This window comes from Anser cygnoides, chromosome 5 (genome assembly GCF_040182565.1).
Source record: "Anser cygnoides isolate HZ-2024a breed goose chromosome 5, Taihu_goose_T2T_genome, whole genome shotgun sequence".
Taxonomy (NCBI): Eukaryota; Metazoa; Chordata; class Aves; order Anseriformes; family Anatidae; genus Anser; species Anser cygnoides.
This window is the reverse complement of record NC_089877.1, coordinates 61,505,532-61,519,242: the sequence shown is the minus strand read 5'-3', so window position 1 is coordinate 61,519,242 and position 13,711 is coordinate 61,505,532. Positions and strand designations below refer to the sequence as shown.

The window sequence follows — 13,711 nt, the reverse complement described above, 5'->3', positions numbered from 1 at the left end:
TTTTATAGCTCTGTCTGATTGCTGCAGATTTCCCACCATTTCCTACCAAAATGTCACTCTAACAGCTTTGTTATGGGCAGCCGATATCGATGTTGGACATCACAGGGCTGTTAACATCTAAGAGAGCGATTGAGATGGGATGGAGCTGTTTGTGAGCGATGCCAACCATGAGGGTCCGACCACCACCGAAGCTGCAAGGAATGCATGTAAGAGGGGAGCAGGAGTGCCATCACCCTACAAAAAGCACCACAATGGCTCTCCCAGATGACTGATAGTGTTGTGAGAAATTCAGCAGCTTCTGCAGCTCATTGACCCATTGAATAAATGGGTCTTTGAATAATGAAAAATTAAATTCAATAAATTGAATAAATGCTCTTTTGCAACTGATTTTTGGGGCCAAGTTTAAAATGCCAGCAACAACAACAACAAAAATAAAAAAATGTTCCTTTTTAAGAGTTTGCAAAAGATGCTTGTCAGCTGCTGCAGTCTTTGTGAGTCTGGGTGTGGCTTTTTTTGGGTATAACTCAGAGATTTCCATTGTCTAGCAGCTAGCTGGCGCATTAAATTGTCATGGATCACATCTTTTTCATCACACATGCACAAACCTGGAAGATTAATTATACTCCCTTTTGTAAAACGCAGCATCCCAAGTGATTAGGGAAGAAATGAATCAAGAATATGAATTTAAGTACCTAAAAGCAACGCAGCCATAGCTCGGCTTGAAAGAAAACAGCTGCCAAGGAAAATAGTAAGACAAAAATGTGGAGCAGTGTCTCTGAGGCTGGGGGAGGGAAAAGGGCTCGGGATGCTCCCAGAAGTGTTTGGACTGACCTGGGGCCCTGACACCTTGAGATGGGATTGCATCAGCTCCAAAACTCATGCAGGGTGTTTTGTAAGGGACAAGCAGGCTAAACTGGAGGTTTTTCAGTGTACGGTGATTTCCTTCCAGTTAGGACTCAAGAATTTTTCACGTATTGGTAAATTCAGCTTTACTCTTAAGGTTCAATGAGTCGTTGCTGGTTTTAAAGGGAAAAGTGGGCATCAGTATGGCACATCCAGGAATGTAGGCAGCATATTTTGTCTTCTGCCCTCCCCACCGCGTGGCTTCTTGCTTACTTTTGTTCTTCCCTTGCATTTTAGGTGCTCTGCGAGGGGAGAGGTGTTAGTGCAAATGGCTGGTGGGGCAGGTCTGTGCTGCGGGGTGGGTGCATGCTCCTGTCCGCAGCTGCCGTGGTCACCTCCAGCAGAGGAGCTGCAGCTACGTGGGTGGAAAATGTGCTTTGCTTGGTGGAGGTGAGTCATGCCACAAGGTGCTGCGCTGTGCAGAGGCCACGCTCCGTGTCGGAGGTGTGAGTGTTGCATGGGGTCTGCAACAAATGCCATATTCAGGTTGTGTTTTCAGGCTGATGCAGTACATGGTTTTGGTCCAGCATGTTCTTCATCTGTTTTTATACTCTCTCTTTCTGACCCCTCCTTTGCTTCCTCCAACGCTGTCCCCACTGTTTTTTTTTTCCCCAAACAGACTGCCACTGCCTGCCTAGAAAAGAGATGCAAACGTAGCAGAGCTGGAGTGGGAGACGTAACCATCTCCAGATGTGTGCCGTGAGTGGGCTGGGAACAAGCTGTTCCCCGGGCTTCGATGGCAGTGAGGGACAAGCAAGTCCAGGAAAAGCTTTGAAGGGTGAAAAGGAGAGAGTCAAGGGAAGCAGTTGCCCAGGAAGACTGGAATTTCAGCCAGTGGGTATTTTTAGCACAGACCCGGGCAATAAGCTGTAACTTGACCCTGTGCTGGGGGATGAACTGGGAGACCACTCAAGGTGCTGCACAACACCATTTGCTGTGTTTTAGCTATTTACTTGTACTTATGTAATATTTAAAGGCTCTTTTTTTGGCTCGTGGGTGTCTGTTTCTGTGCGTACACATACACACGGAGCAAGGGGCAGGGAGTTCACAGTGTGACCAGACATATATCAGGGTGCTTATCTGTCAGCATATGCAGATAAGGGAGTTATAAAGCTCCAATTTTAGAGAAGAGAGTGGTTTTAAACATGTTTCCTTGAGAAGCAGCGAGGGGGAAGAAGGACTGCACGAAGTCCCACGCTCCCTCCCCTCCCCTCTCCCATCCTCATTCTCCCAGGGCTTTTCTCACTGTGGCTGCAGGACCAGTGGGACCCCTCTGAGGGCTCATTTAACTCCTGAGGATGCGAGAATGCCAGCCAGCAAGAGCTGGTGCTGCTTGGGGAAAGGTCTAGTGAGCATCAGGACCAGAGGAGGGAGGAGCTGGGTGGCCAGCTTGGCTGGAGGATGCTGGGGAGCTCTTGTGAAGCACCTCAGGACGGAAATCACAACCTACAATTGTAACATATCAGCCTTTTTAAATAGAGAGAACAAAAAAAAAAAAAAAAAAAAAAGAAAAGGGAAGAAAAGGATCTTTTTTCTTCCTCCTGGGAGGAGCTCTTATCTGATTCCTGAAGATTGTTTTAGTGTCTGTGCTATTTTTGTAGCTGGAAGTGCGCTCTGTGAAAGAGCAAGCAATGCTGAGAACCTCCGAGAAATTCATTATGAAAGGAGGAGGCCAAAAGTTGAGCTGGGACACGGAAAGCAAACAACCACGTGCTTTGCAGCCTCCAAATTTGATCTCCCTCTCTGATGCCCTACCAGCCGTATGGCTCCGAGACAGCTGGGCTGGAGCAAACAGCCTTGGGGCCACCCGGGGGTCTGCTGGGCAGGATAAAGTTACTCGAGCATCCTCACCCTGCCGCTAACATGTCACATTTGCAGTTCACTATTGATTTCTGGGACTCAGGATCCCAACAGCCACCAACCAGTGGACCAGAACAAACTCCAGACCTTTTGGGAATTGACAGAGCTGAGATGCAGAGTGCAGTCTTTCACCACTTGGCTGCTCTTGCTCTCCAGGTCATCCATCTGTATGCAGCCACCACCACTCCCCTGCAATGCCAGGGGGCAATAGCTCAGAAAATGGACCCCTCTTTGCTGTTTTTCCTGTGTGGTGAGGGGTGCAGTGATAAGTGTGGGATGCTGGCCTGTTTCACTCTTGCTCACTCAGAGAAACAGGATAGAGCTGCCAATTTTTTAATTTAAATTATTATTTTTTTTTTTCACAGTGCTGAGAATCTTGTGTTTGAAAATCTTGCAGAAGGTCTTTTTTTTTTTTTTTTTTCTGTAATGCACAATCCAAAGCAACGATCTCTTGATGTATGGCTGCTGACAGGTGCCCATCTGCTCCCCTGGAAGCTCATCTTTCATGCCTCGTCTCCTCCAGCATGTGAGATGGGGCGAAGCAGCGTGCCTGTCTGCAGCCGAAGGGGATGCTGCATGCAGGACTGCATCGCTCCGCAGATGGCTGCCATGCAATATAATCTGCTCAGCCTTCTGGCGTCGGAAACATTGCTGGCTGTGCATGCAGGGCAGGGGGAGAAGAGAAATGCTGCTGCTGCAAAGATAAGCATGTGTTTGTTGTGTTCCTGAATGCTGAGGAACGGGAGACCTGCGTGCTGGCAGCAGGGAAGAGGTTAAATTTTGATAGCATCTTTGTTAAGCCAGGAAAACTTTGACCTCTGCCTCTTCTTTACTTCTAACTGAATTCAGGAGATTATGACAAAGCCTGTGTGGGCGTGTTCCCAGAGCTCGGTTTCCAAAAGATGGAAATACCATCTTCCTCCCCTCCGGAGATTTCGGCAGCGGGAGCTGGAGCTGGAGCGCTGCTGCCGAGACCCCCCCAGCACCCACACCCTCACCCTCTGCTCGTGGCCAGGAGCGGAGCAGCCAGGGCGGGAGGCATGTCCTGCTGCATCCTGCTGTCCAGAGGAGGGTGATTTATGGTGTTTTGGGGGTCATGGGGGAGCCAAAGGGTGCACACGCACCTTCCCTCCCTCTTTGTGAACATATAAATATACTCTAGTGCCTGCTACTGCTGGCTTCTGAATGCGTGGATAGATGTTTGGCCTTGGTTCATCCCACCCTAAATTTGCCTGAGATGCCTGAGTGTGGAGCACAGACATCCTCGGGCTCCCTCTGTTGTCGATGGAGCGAAGCACCTGCAGAAGGTGACCCAGCCCAGGTGAGCGATTCCCTTAATTGCCTTCTGGCTAATTCTGCACCAGCTGGGTGCCCGCAGGTGGCTGGGCAGGATGATGGGGAGAGCAGCGGGCAGGGGTCTCGTTGCACCCCGTGTCTGTTTGTCTTCATGTTTCCTTGTGGTTTTAAGCACGGAGGGTCCACAGTGCCCGTGGGGTCCAGCTCACCACTTGCCAACGCCTCCAGCCCTCTGCAACCAGCCAAAGTCCTAAAATCAACCACCCCGCACTCCACATGCACCCACCCCCCGTGACACCCCCTCGTCCTTCGCTCCATGGTGAAGATCTGGAAGGAGGGCAGGGAGATGCCTTTGCCCATCTCACCTCAAGCTGGCATCTCGGGAGTGAGGAGAAACGAAACAACCAGGAGAGATGAGAGATAGGGCACGGCACACCTTGAGATGAAAGACGTGTGGTTGGTGTTTGAAGAGCTGTGACGTTCCTTGGAGAGGAGGATTTATTTCTTCATTAACTTGGTGCCTGAACAAGTTTATCTTGAAGCACTGAACAAGTGTCATTCACGTTTCCTTTGAGCAAACAAGGCTCTTTGATAGTGCCTACCCTCTTTTGACCTTTATTTTAATTTTGAATGCTACTAATTAACACCGATCGTTCATTCAACCACGAAACTGGTTGTTCCTGCTGAATGCAAAGCAAATGCTTTGTGGTCAGGAGAAAAATGGGGGCAGGTTTCTGTAGGAAAACTCCAAGGTTGCGGGATACCCTATGCAAACAGGGGACTGTTGTGCTCAAACTGGGGAATTTCCTCTCTGGTCCTGTGGAAATAGGAATTTCCTCTCTGGTCCTGGGAATAGCACACCCCGTAGGAAAGGAGAGGGTGCTCTCAACAGATGGCTTGTGGAGGCAGTGCCAGGACTCAGGACCATTTAAACCCTGTTTTTTCTTTTCTTATTTTTCTTTTGAAGTGTCTGGTTTACAGCTACCTTGGCAACTGCTTGAAGAGCACAGCTTTGCTCTGCTCCCAACCTGCTTTCCAGTGTTGCTGGAGTAACGCAGCCTGGGGTTACCTGCCAGCAGGAACCCCAGGGAGATGTCACCAAGTGCTGCCCCAGGCAGCACGTCCCTTTGTCCAGGGGAATGATCCCCCACGCTCAGATGAAGGCAGGAGGGTTCATCTGCCTTGTGCACCAGCCTCAGCCTCTCCAGAGCACCTCTGCACACCAACATCACCCAAAATCCTCAGTCCTGTGCTTGGAGGTTGCCTTCGCCTAAAATGGCCAAAATGCAGCAGAGAGATTGGGTTCAGTCGGTGCCTGAAGGCTTCTGCGGCCAGGAGAGCTGGGCAGGGTTTTGGGGAGGAGGAATGAATTTTGCCAAGAGTGGACCAAGGGCTGGGGTTTCCTTTCTCTGCACAAGTCTTACCTGGTGTTGTATCACCTGGAGAACAAATAGAAACCGAGATCTCTTATGTGAGACGAGCTCCCTGGTGCACACATAATGGAGCTGCTGGTGTTGTGAAGGAGGAACTGGGCAGTTGTCCACATTTTCTACACAGGCTTCATGGAAAACAAACAAACAAAAAAAAAAAACAAAAAAAAAAAAAACAGGATTATGGGCTCTAGCTTGAAACCCTTCCCATTTCATGAGCATGAGTAACCACTGAGACAATGCAGACTGTCGCAAGGAGAGGCTGGAGGGCTCGGATGCCAAATTCTTCCTTCAGTTACCGCAGCAGGACCTTCGGTGCATCACAGCTGGTGGGATAACGTGGATGGTATCTGGAGACAGGGCTGAAGCCCAACCATGAGCTTCCTGTGGGACTGGGAGCAACTCTACCAGGGCTTTATATTTCCCCTCTGAGGGGCTACAGGACTTCCCCATCTCACCAAGACAAGGATAACAGGAATCATTAAGGACTAGTAAGGGCTCAGGTACCACAGTAGGACAGAGCTATCTGGGCAAGTATCGCAGGTTTCCTTGGGACGGGGATGTCGTGGGGACTAGCATGTCACGTAGCAAGGCTGAAATGCTAACCGAAAATGCCAGCTCTCATGCAGACAATCCTGGATCTCGGCTACCAAAGTGCTTTTCAGCTCAGTCTCAGGGAGCTGTGTGGGCTCCCCCTGACCCTCCATGGAGCATGTCCACAGCTCTCACTTGAAGTGCTTTAACAGTGTTACCAGTTCTGGCTCATTTCCTGGGATTAAAAAAAGAAAAAAGAAAAAAGAAGCACATGTGACTGAAAACTTAGTCGCATCAGCAGCACTATTGAATGACAGGCACCGTCTATTTTGGTCTAATAATGAATTCACTATCTAGCAGCCTGCCATCATTGTGGTCCCATGATATTTCTAGCACAAGCATGGGAAGATAAAGCATCCACTGGCAAGGAAAGTTGAGCCTGTAACAGCTTCCAGAGCAGGCCAACAGATCTAAATATGATTTCCTTGTCTCCACACACCGACAGCTCAATGCAGCTAAACAAAACCTCTTTTCTAGCCCCCATGAGAGTTTTTAGCACCCGTGGAGCAATCCGTTCTGCACAACCCTGTGTCTGCTGGAAACCCAGCCTGCCTCTTGCCACACTGCCTCAGCCTGTAAGTCCTGTGAATCTGATTTTAAGCAGCATAATCTAGCAGAATAGTTTAAATGTTTCACTCAAGGGCTCCACCACATCTGAGGGCAGTGAATGAATCATGTTCATTCCTTTATCTGGTGGTGTGTTTGTGTAAAAGGAGCGACATGCAGTGAGGAACTTGCTGTTGCAGGGAATTTGTGTTTACATAAATCCCCAACCCACAGAATTTACTTATTTATTTATTTTGCCTTGCCATTCCCCGTTTGTAAAATCCTCATTGGGAGCTATTTAAAAACCATCAGCATTCAAATAGTTTACAGGCTGGAGCTGGGAAGGGGGAGGAAATGCATGACTGCAAAGGGATGTATTGTCCAGGGAGCTGGTCTTGTGGTTCTGTAAGAGATTTAAGAAATTTTCTAAAATTGCTTTTTTTTATTATTATTATTTATTATTTTTTAAATGCAGAGAGGAGGGTGTATGTTAAAAGTTCGTGAGGGTACCCACACCTAGGGACATCAATATCATATTATTTCTACTCTTTGCAAGAATTAATCAATTTATTATGCATCAAGGAAGTGTTACTGGCCCTGAACTGAGCAAGGGGTCTGAATCAGGGTGGGTCCCACATCTGCAAACAGCACATAAGTCCCTCCAAAAGCCTTGAGATCAGGCTCTGAAATCCCAATGATTTATGTGATCTGGCTGACTCCTGATCCCCACCCTGATGTCCTGCTGCAAACATCTCCCTGCAGAAAAGCTCCCATACCCCCCATTTTCGAGGCTCTTGTGCACAAGATGACAGGCTTGACAAGGCAAGCCAAGCACCACAAAGATGGGGAAGACCAAAAGTGAGTTTGCTTGAGCAGCCCAAATTTTCTCCCCCTGCCCCTGCTTTTCCCTTTGGTCTGCCTGGGGTGACCTGTCTCCTGCTCATGGTTTCCTTGCCTGGTGCTGTCATTGAACCCTTCCCAGGTTCAGGTTTTCCTTTCCTCCTTATGCTTATGGTCTCCTGAGCTGTAATAAAATGGTTATCGTGCATGGGCAGAAGGCTGATCCCTGCCATGGAGGTTCACTCATTTCCCACTCCTTGCACACTGCAGTGGGGAAGACCAAAGTAAAGCCCACCAGAGTGCTTTCAGATGGGCCACACCAGGTAGATTTTTCAGTCCTGTGTATGAAGCAGGTGAATCGTTGCCTGCAATAACCAACAGTTTTCAGCCCTTTCTTGAGCAGGTGCCCCGTGCAGGGAGTACCAGCCAAAACAACCTCAGGGCTTCAGGGCACGTGAAAGCAGGGCTTGTGACTTGGAGGTGCCTGGCAGCCTTACAGATTGGCACCCTAATACCACAGCTCCACGCGTGGCACAGATTATCTCAGCGATGCCCATGTCTGCCTTTGTAAAGGTTATGGATACAAGTTGTCCTGGTGAGCACCAGGTCTGGTGTCTAACCACAGAGGGCCCTGTGCCAGGTGGCCATGGCAGCAATCCAGAGCCCCGGTGTGGTTGGCACATAGCAGGGAAGGCTGTCCTTGGGCACCCCCTTGATCGCTGACCAGCACTTTGTGACACTTTTCCTCCACATGAACATATCGGCAGCAGGAAGCCTTCAGCCCCAGGCCTGCCTCCATCCCGGTTGAGGCTGACCGTGGGGCTATGACTGATGCTGTGGAAAATCCCCTTCGATGGAGCAACCTCTCCACCCCACAATGCAAGCATTTTCACTGCAGGGAGCCTCTGCTCCTGCGTTACCACTGGAACATGGTGCCAGATCCAGGCCCCTTTCCCAGTGGTGCCCCACACACTTGCACGGAGGACAGTCCAGCAATAAGGAGCAGTTCCCTTCCCAAGCCTTATGCCAGACCCAGCCTTATTCTGGGAAAACCCTTTGGCTCACACGTCGCTCTGTGCTGGCCTGGAGCCTTTGTTTGCAGGATGCTGAATACATCTGGCGCTGCCTGCATGCGTGGGTTTCGATTATGGCGGTGATAGTTTGTCATTAGCTGCTTAACCCTCCTGTGGACTAACGCACCGTGCTGCCCCCAGGACACTCTGTTCCCTTGGGGTTTCTGCAGGGAATAACACCTCGTGCACACAGGCATCATGAATGGCAATCGTGTGCGTGTGGCAACGTGCAGTGGCAAGGTTGCACTAAGAGGCTGTGCCTATTAGTATTGCAGTTGGACTTGATGATTTTTGTAGGTCCCTGCCAACTGAGCTATCCTATTTTATTACTGATATTACAGCATTGCTCGAGGCTCCACCTGGATTGGTATGTGTGGCACTGTGTAGGTGCTTTGGAAAGAAGTATTGATGCGATGTAAGCAGAAAATGGTTTACAGTGAGGTTTTGTGAGTATCTGTGAGCCCATCACTATCATGCAGAGATGTGGCTTAAGGTTTTTTTTACTGATGAATGCTTGAGTTGGCAGCAGCACAGTGCCTCTGCCTGCTCCCATGGCAGGGGTCCTGGCTCTCCTCAACGGGCCGGGCAAGAGGGAGAAAGCAGAGATGCCAGGGGGACTTGCACTGGTGGGGGAGAGATCTTTTTGGTAGCAGAGCAGTAGGGTGATTGTTGGGCAGAACAGCTCAGTCAACACATCTCAGGCTTCACCACTCTGAAGGTGGGCTGCAGGATTGAATGGGGGTCAAATAGAAGGGGGCAGCAGGCAGCCTGCCCAGCAGGGACTGCAAAGGAGGTGGGGAGCAGAGCAGAAGTGAGGAGAAAATGGGGAAACAGTGAAAATGGAAATGATAAGCCAAGTTATTCCTGTGGACAGTTTGGGGACACTAGTCTGAGTGAATATCCTCATCCCAGATGCTCTGTAACGTGCTCTCTGGCCAGTCTCAGCAGGATCTCCTGCAAGAGACCTTCCCTCATCCCCAGCAACAGGTGATTCATCTCTCAAGCAGGCTCCTTGCGTGTCTCCCAGCCACCCCACCAGGAGTGTGGATTCAGCAGGACCAGGGGTCAGCCCAGCCTCCTCCAAAGCCAAGTCAGCCTTTGGGTTGAGCCGGGAACACGAGAAGTGTTGCAACAGCCTGAGAGCAATTAGGGGTGAGGATGCCAAGGAATGTGCTCCACACTGGATTGCTCTATGCTGGGGCAGGGGAGGCGTTGATTAAAAAAAAAAAAACACATCTTGGACAAGAGCCCTTTGCTTGCAGCAGGAGGAGAGGGAGGCCTTGGAATATCGAAGAATATCATAGATTTTCTATTTGCCTTGCAAAACAAAAACAACCCTCTCCCACAGTGTTTCCACAGCCACGCAGAGATAAACATACAAATTCCAAGGTTATTTCCGGTGGATTTCTTCGGGGCTCAAAACAAGCTCTTTCTGGAGTTGAAACATTACTAGGGAAGGCTCGTTCCAGCAGGAGTGCCCTTAACAGTGCTATTTATTGAGGTCTTTATTTTGCGGTGAGCTGTACTGAGCTGCAAAACATGGGGGTTTGTGATTCCAGGGACTAATCTGTTTGTTCAAACTGTAGTAGGGAAAGCAGATATTTAGGGCGGTTTTAATGGCTGGAGCAGCTGGCTCGTAAATAACCCATGTAGAATTGAGTCTAAATTTTCCCTGAACAGGATGCTCCCGCAGATGTGACAATTAATCACAGTGATCAGCATTTCTGTACAAGCGTTTCCAGATAAATTGAAATGATGGGTTCTTGCTCTTTTGAGGGGTGGAATCAGAAATTCAGTCTGGAGGCTTAACACTTAGTCAGTACTTCCCTATGAACAGAGGATACTGAAAGGGAGAAATTATGATGTGGGAAATGTCTCCCAGATTTACGGTCTGAAGGCTACAGCTGGGATTTCTTGGAAATATCTTTGCAGTTGTCATGGCATTTATTGTGCCTATAAAAGGTCTTCCAGGTGATACTCTTCACTGATGTTAGAAGTACTAAGTACAAAGGGAAACAGGTTAAATGGGTTTCTTCTAAAGTCAAAACACAAGAGAAACTACACTGATAATTAATTGTAATATTTCCACAAAGAATTTGCCAGCTGAGCATCTCAAAACTCACTTATACCACTTATGCCCTTGTGTACCTTCCCAATTTTCTGTTTGCAGGCAGAGAGAAAGGAAGAAAATGCTACAGAAATGTTTGTCTTTCTCTGCATATCTCCATGGAAATTATCTCAGAGGGAAATGGTGGACCCTTCCAAGGATGGCTTAGAGCAAATCTGAGGCTAAGCAGGCAGGAATCCTGCACTGAAGTAGTAAGAATTTTGCTGTAAGGCCAGGTTTGTGCCTTTATGTGTTCACCAGTGTAATGAGCTGATCAATGTTGCTGGACTGTGTGGTGCTTGGGATGTCTGGTTCTGCTGCCTGCTTTTGGGATGCTCCTCCTGATTGCATTAAAGTTGTTTAGCTTTCAGGTGTGAGCTTCCTTGGCACACTGGTATGGCATCAGTGTGACTGGTGATACAGGGCAGCAAAACACTGCAGAGACGTGATTAGTGCAAGAGCTATCTTGGGGTCTGGGTGAAATCATACTACTCTTCTCTGTACTTCCCTTATCTGAACCATCCTGGGTGATTGTGGAGCGGGTCCTGGATTCCAGAGTTTGTTGATGCAGGGAATGCTGCAGATCCAGGCCACAGGAGAGAAAAGATGCCACCCTTGGTCTTGATCAGTCCTGAAGTCTGCTCCTGTCTGGAGAAGTCTCCTTTGCATTGGGTGAGCTGGTTGCTCTCATTGCTTCAGCCTCCTCGGTTGAACACTAGCCTGCTCAGGGAGCATGGGCAGCATGCTTGGGCCATTACTGGGGAGCGTCCACGTCCTTCCCACCTGCTGCAGCACATCAGTTTGGCCTAGTCAGGCAGAGATTGCCTCCCTCTGGGACTGATTGTGTTGTGCATCCATGCATCACCCTGGCAGGTTAGGATTTATTACCATGCTGGTCTCAGAGAGGCTGTATTTTACCAGCCCAAGTCAGGGGAAGAGAAGGGGAAGTTTCTTTTCTCGCTAGTTGTGAGGCCACCCACAGGAACCAGCAGCAGGGCAGGAGCAGGGGAGCTACATCCCATGCCAAAGGTGCCTCTTCAGTTGGGCCCCATCTCCTGTGCTGGCATGGGAATCTGAGGAAAGGAAATTTGTGCCCGAGGTGCCTGCATCACCCTGAACCTCTGGGCCACATCTGCACCCTCACCCACTGTTAAGTCCTGCTGCTGCAGGGAATAAGTGTGCAGGCCTCATGGAAACCTATTTGGGTTGCAGATGTGGTGTTTTGGCCTGGCTGTGAACTTCTGAGTAGCAGAAGAGCTGTGGTTAATAGCACAAGAAAAGGGGAGTTATTACCATTCACACCTGTGCTACATCCCTCCTCCACTGTAGGATGGAACAGACGAAGTAACATGTGCCTGGATAACCCAAGTGTAAAACAGAACAATGTGGGTGAATTAGGACTTAGAGTGAAGACAGCGGTAAATAATCCCTCTGCAAATGGTTGTTTTTTTTTTTTTTTTTCTTTATATGCCAGCATTTCTCTCTAGAAACCCAATAATCACATCTATGCTTGGGATTTTCTATCCTGCTGAGAAGCCATCAGGTTTGATTAGCACATTAAGTGCCTGCTAGAATTAAAATTATCAGCAGTTGAAAGATGACCTGAACGATAAGATACAAACGTTCTAAGCAAAATTATTTTCTGAGTGAGATGAGATGGAGAAAGGTCTTGGTTTTTTCCCCAGTCTGTTTTTCCTCCCATCATTCACTGTTCTGCCAGTCACTGAGAGGAGACACGGATATTTCCAGACTCATGCCAGTGCCCAAGCAGCCAAACGTGCCACCAGGAGTGTGGTGAGCAGTCTCCAAACTGACTTGAGGATATAGGGACTGGGCTGCCTGCTTGATGTTACATGTGGATAATGAAAGAAGCTCTCTTCAAACTGGTTCACAGAAGAGAAATCTCTGCACAAGTGTTAGAAAATGAGATAAAAAGGCAAAAATCAAAGGACTGAATGACAGAAGTATCACTGAGTTAGAGCTTAAAAGGGCTGAAAGCATCACTGTCCCTGGTGTCTCTGCTTGTACTTCTTGCGTCTTCCTTTTGCCTGTCTCCCTGTGGTGACCTTCACATTGCTCAGCCCCTGATGGCCATTTTCACAGCCATTAATTGAATATCGACGCGTGGCAAACACTTCGCAGTGAGGTCATCCCACCACGGCACTTGGCCTGGCTCAGAGGAGAGAAGTGTGAGATGCGAAATATCTCATTACCCGAGCAAAGGCAAAGCCTTCGCGCAGGCCGAGACGGGCCTCGCAAGCAGCCTGCGAGGGCAGGGCCTCTGCTGCCGCCGGAGGCCTGGGAGGCCCCACTGCGGCTTCTCCCGAGGCCAGAATGCCAAAAAGGGGCAATTACGCCCAATTGCTCCAGCCCGCGTCGGCCAGGTTGGGCCCAGGAGCGATGATGTGGAGCCAGCGGGTCACGTCACCGCTTGCTCTCCGCTGGCCTTGGTTTTAACTTGTTAAATCCCCATGGCCGGGAGCAAGATGGAGGTTTTGTGGGCACGGCGCGTGCCCGAGCGCACCACCTCTGCCCGGCCCTGCGGAGCATGGCAGTGCCTGCCAGGCCCTTCCACCTGCTGGAGGGTCTGCCGGTTGGTTGATGCAGCTCCCCATTTCCAGGTTGAACATCTTTAGCCCAAGCCTGCACCCACATGGTGTCTTTGCTGCTCTGATAACTGGAAATGCAATTCCTATAGACCTCAGCATCGGCACCCTTGAACTGTGCCTTGCTTCAGTGGAACAGATCGACTTTCTAATATGTCACTCAGGGTAAGTTTTCCCCCCTATTAGAATACTTTCCTGAACTGTTTACAGTTTTTCAACTTTCTTTTTGAAGTGAGAACCCCAGACATGAGCATGTTTTTCCAGAAGCAAATGGTGAATGTGCCATTCTTCCTCCTCCCACCCTGCAGACATACACATCTTGGGGCCCTTCTTGATCTCTGGACTTGAGCAACAGCAGCTTGGGGGTCACCGCCAGTCACCAGCCAGGCCCACATCTAGTGGTCCAGTGGAAATTAAACGCTATTTAATTTTGGGTCTGGAGCTATGCATTTTCTG

The 13,711-nt window shown here is 49.3% G+C and overlaps 1 long non-coding RNA gene across 2 annotated transcripts in view; it reads left to right on the top strand.

Annotated features, from left to right (window-relative positions):
• Positions 1 to 403: 403 nt before the first annotated feature.
• The window catches only part of LOC125183048 (uncharacterized), a 32,287-nt gene continuing 18,979 nt past the window's right edge, over positions 404 to 13,711 (top strand). The window contains exons 1-2 of one of the 2 annotated variants that reach the window (XR_010832033.1): positions 404 to 1,293; positions 1,523 to 4,084. This is a non-coding gene — a long non-coding RNA (uncharacterized lncRNA). Of the gene's footprint in view, positions 4,085 to 13,711 lie in introns of both variants that reach the window. The other variant, XR_007164120.2, reaches the window with a different exon arrangement.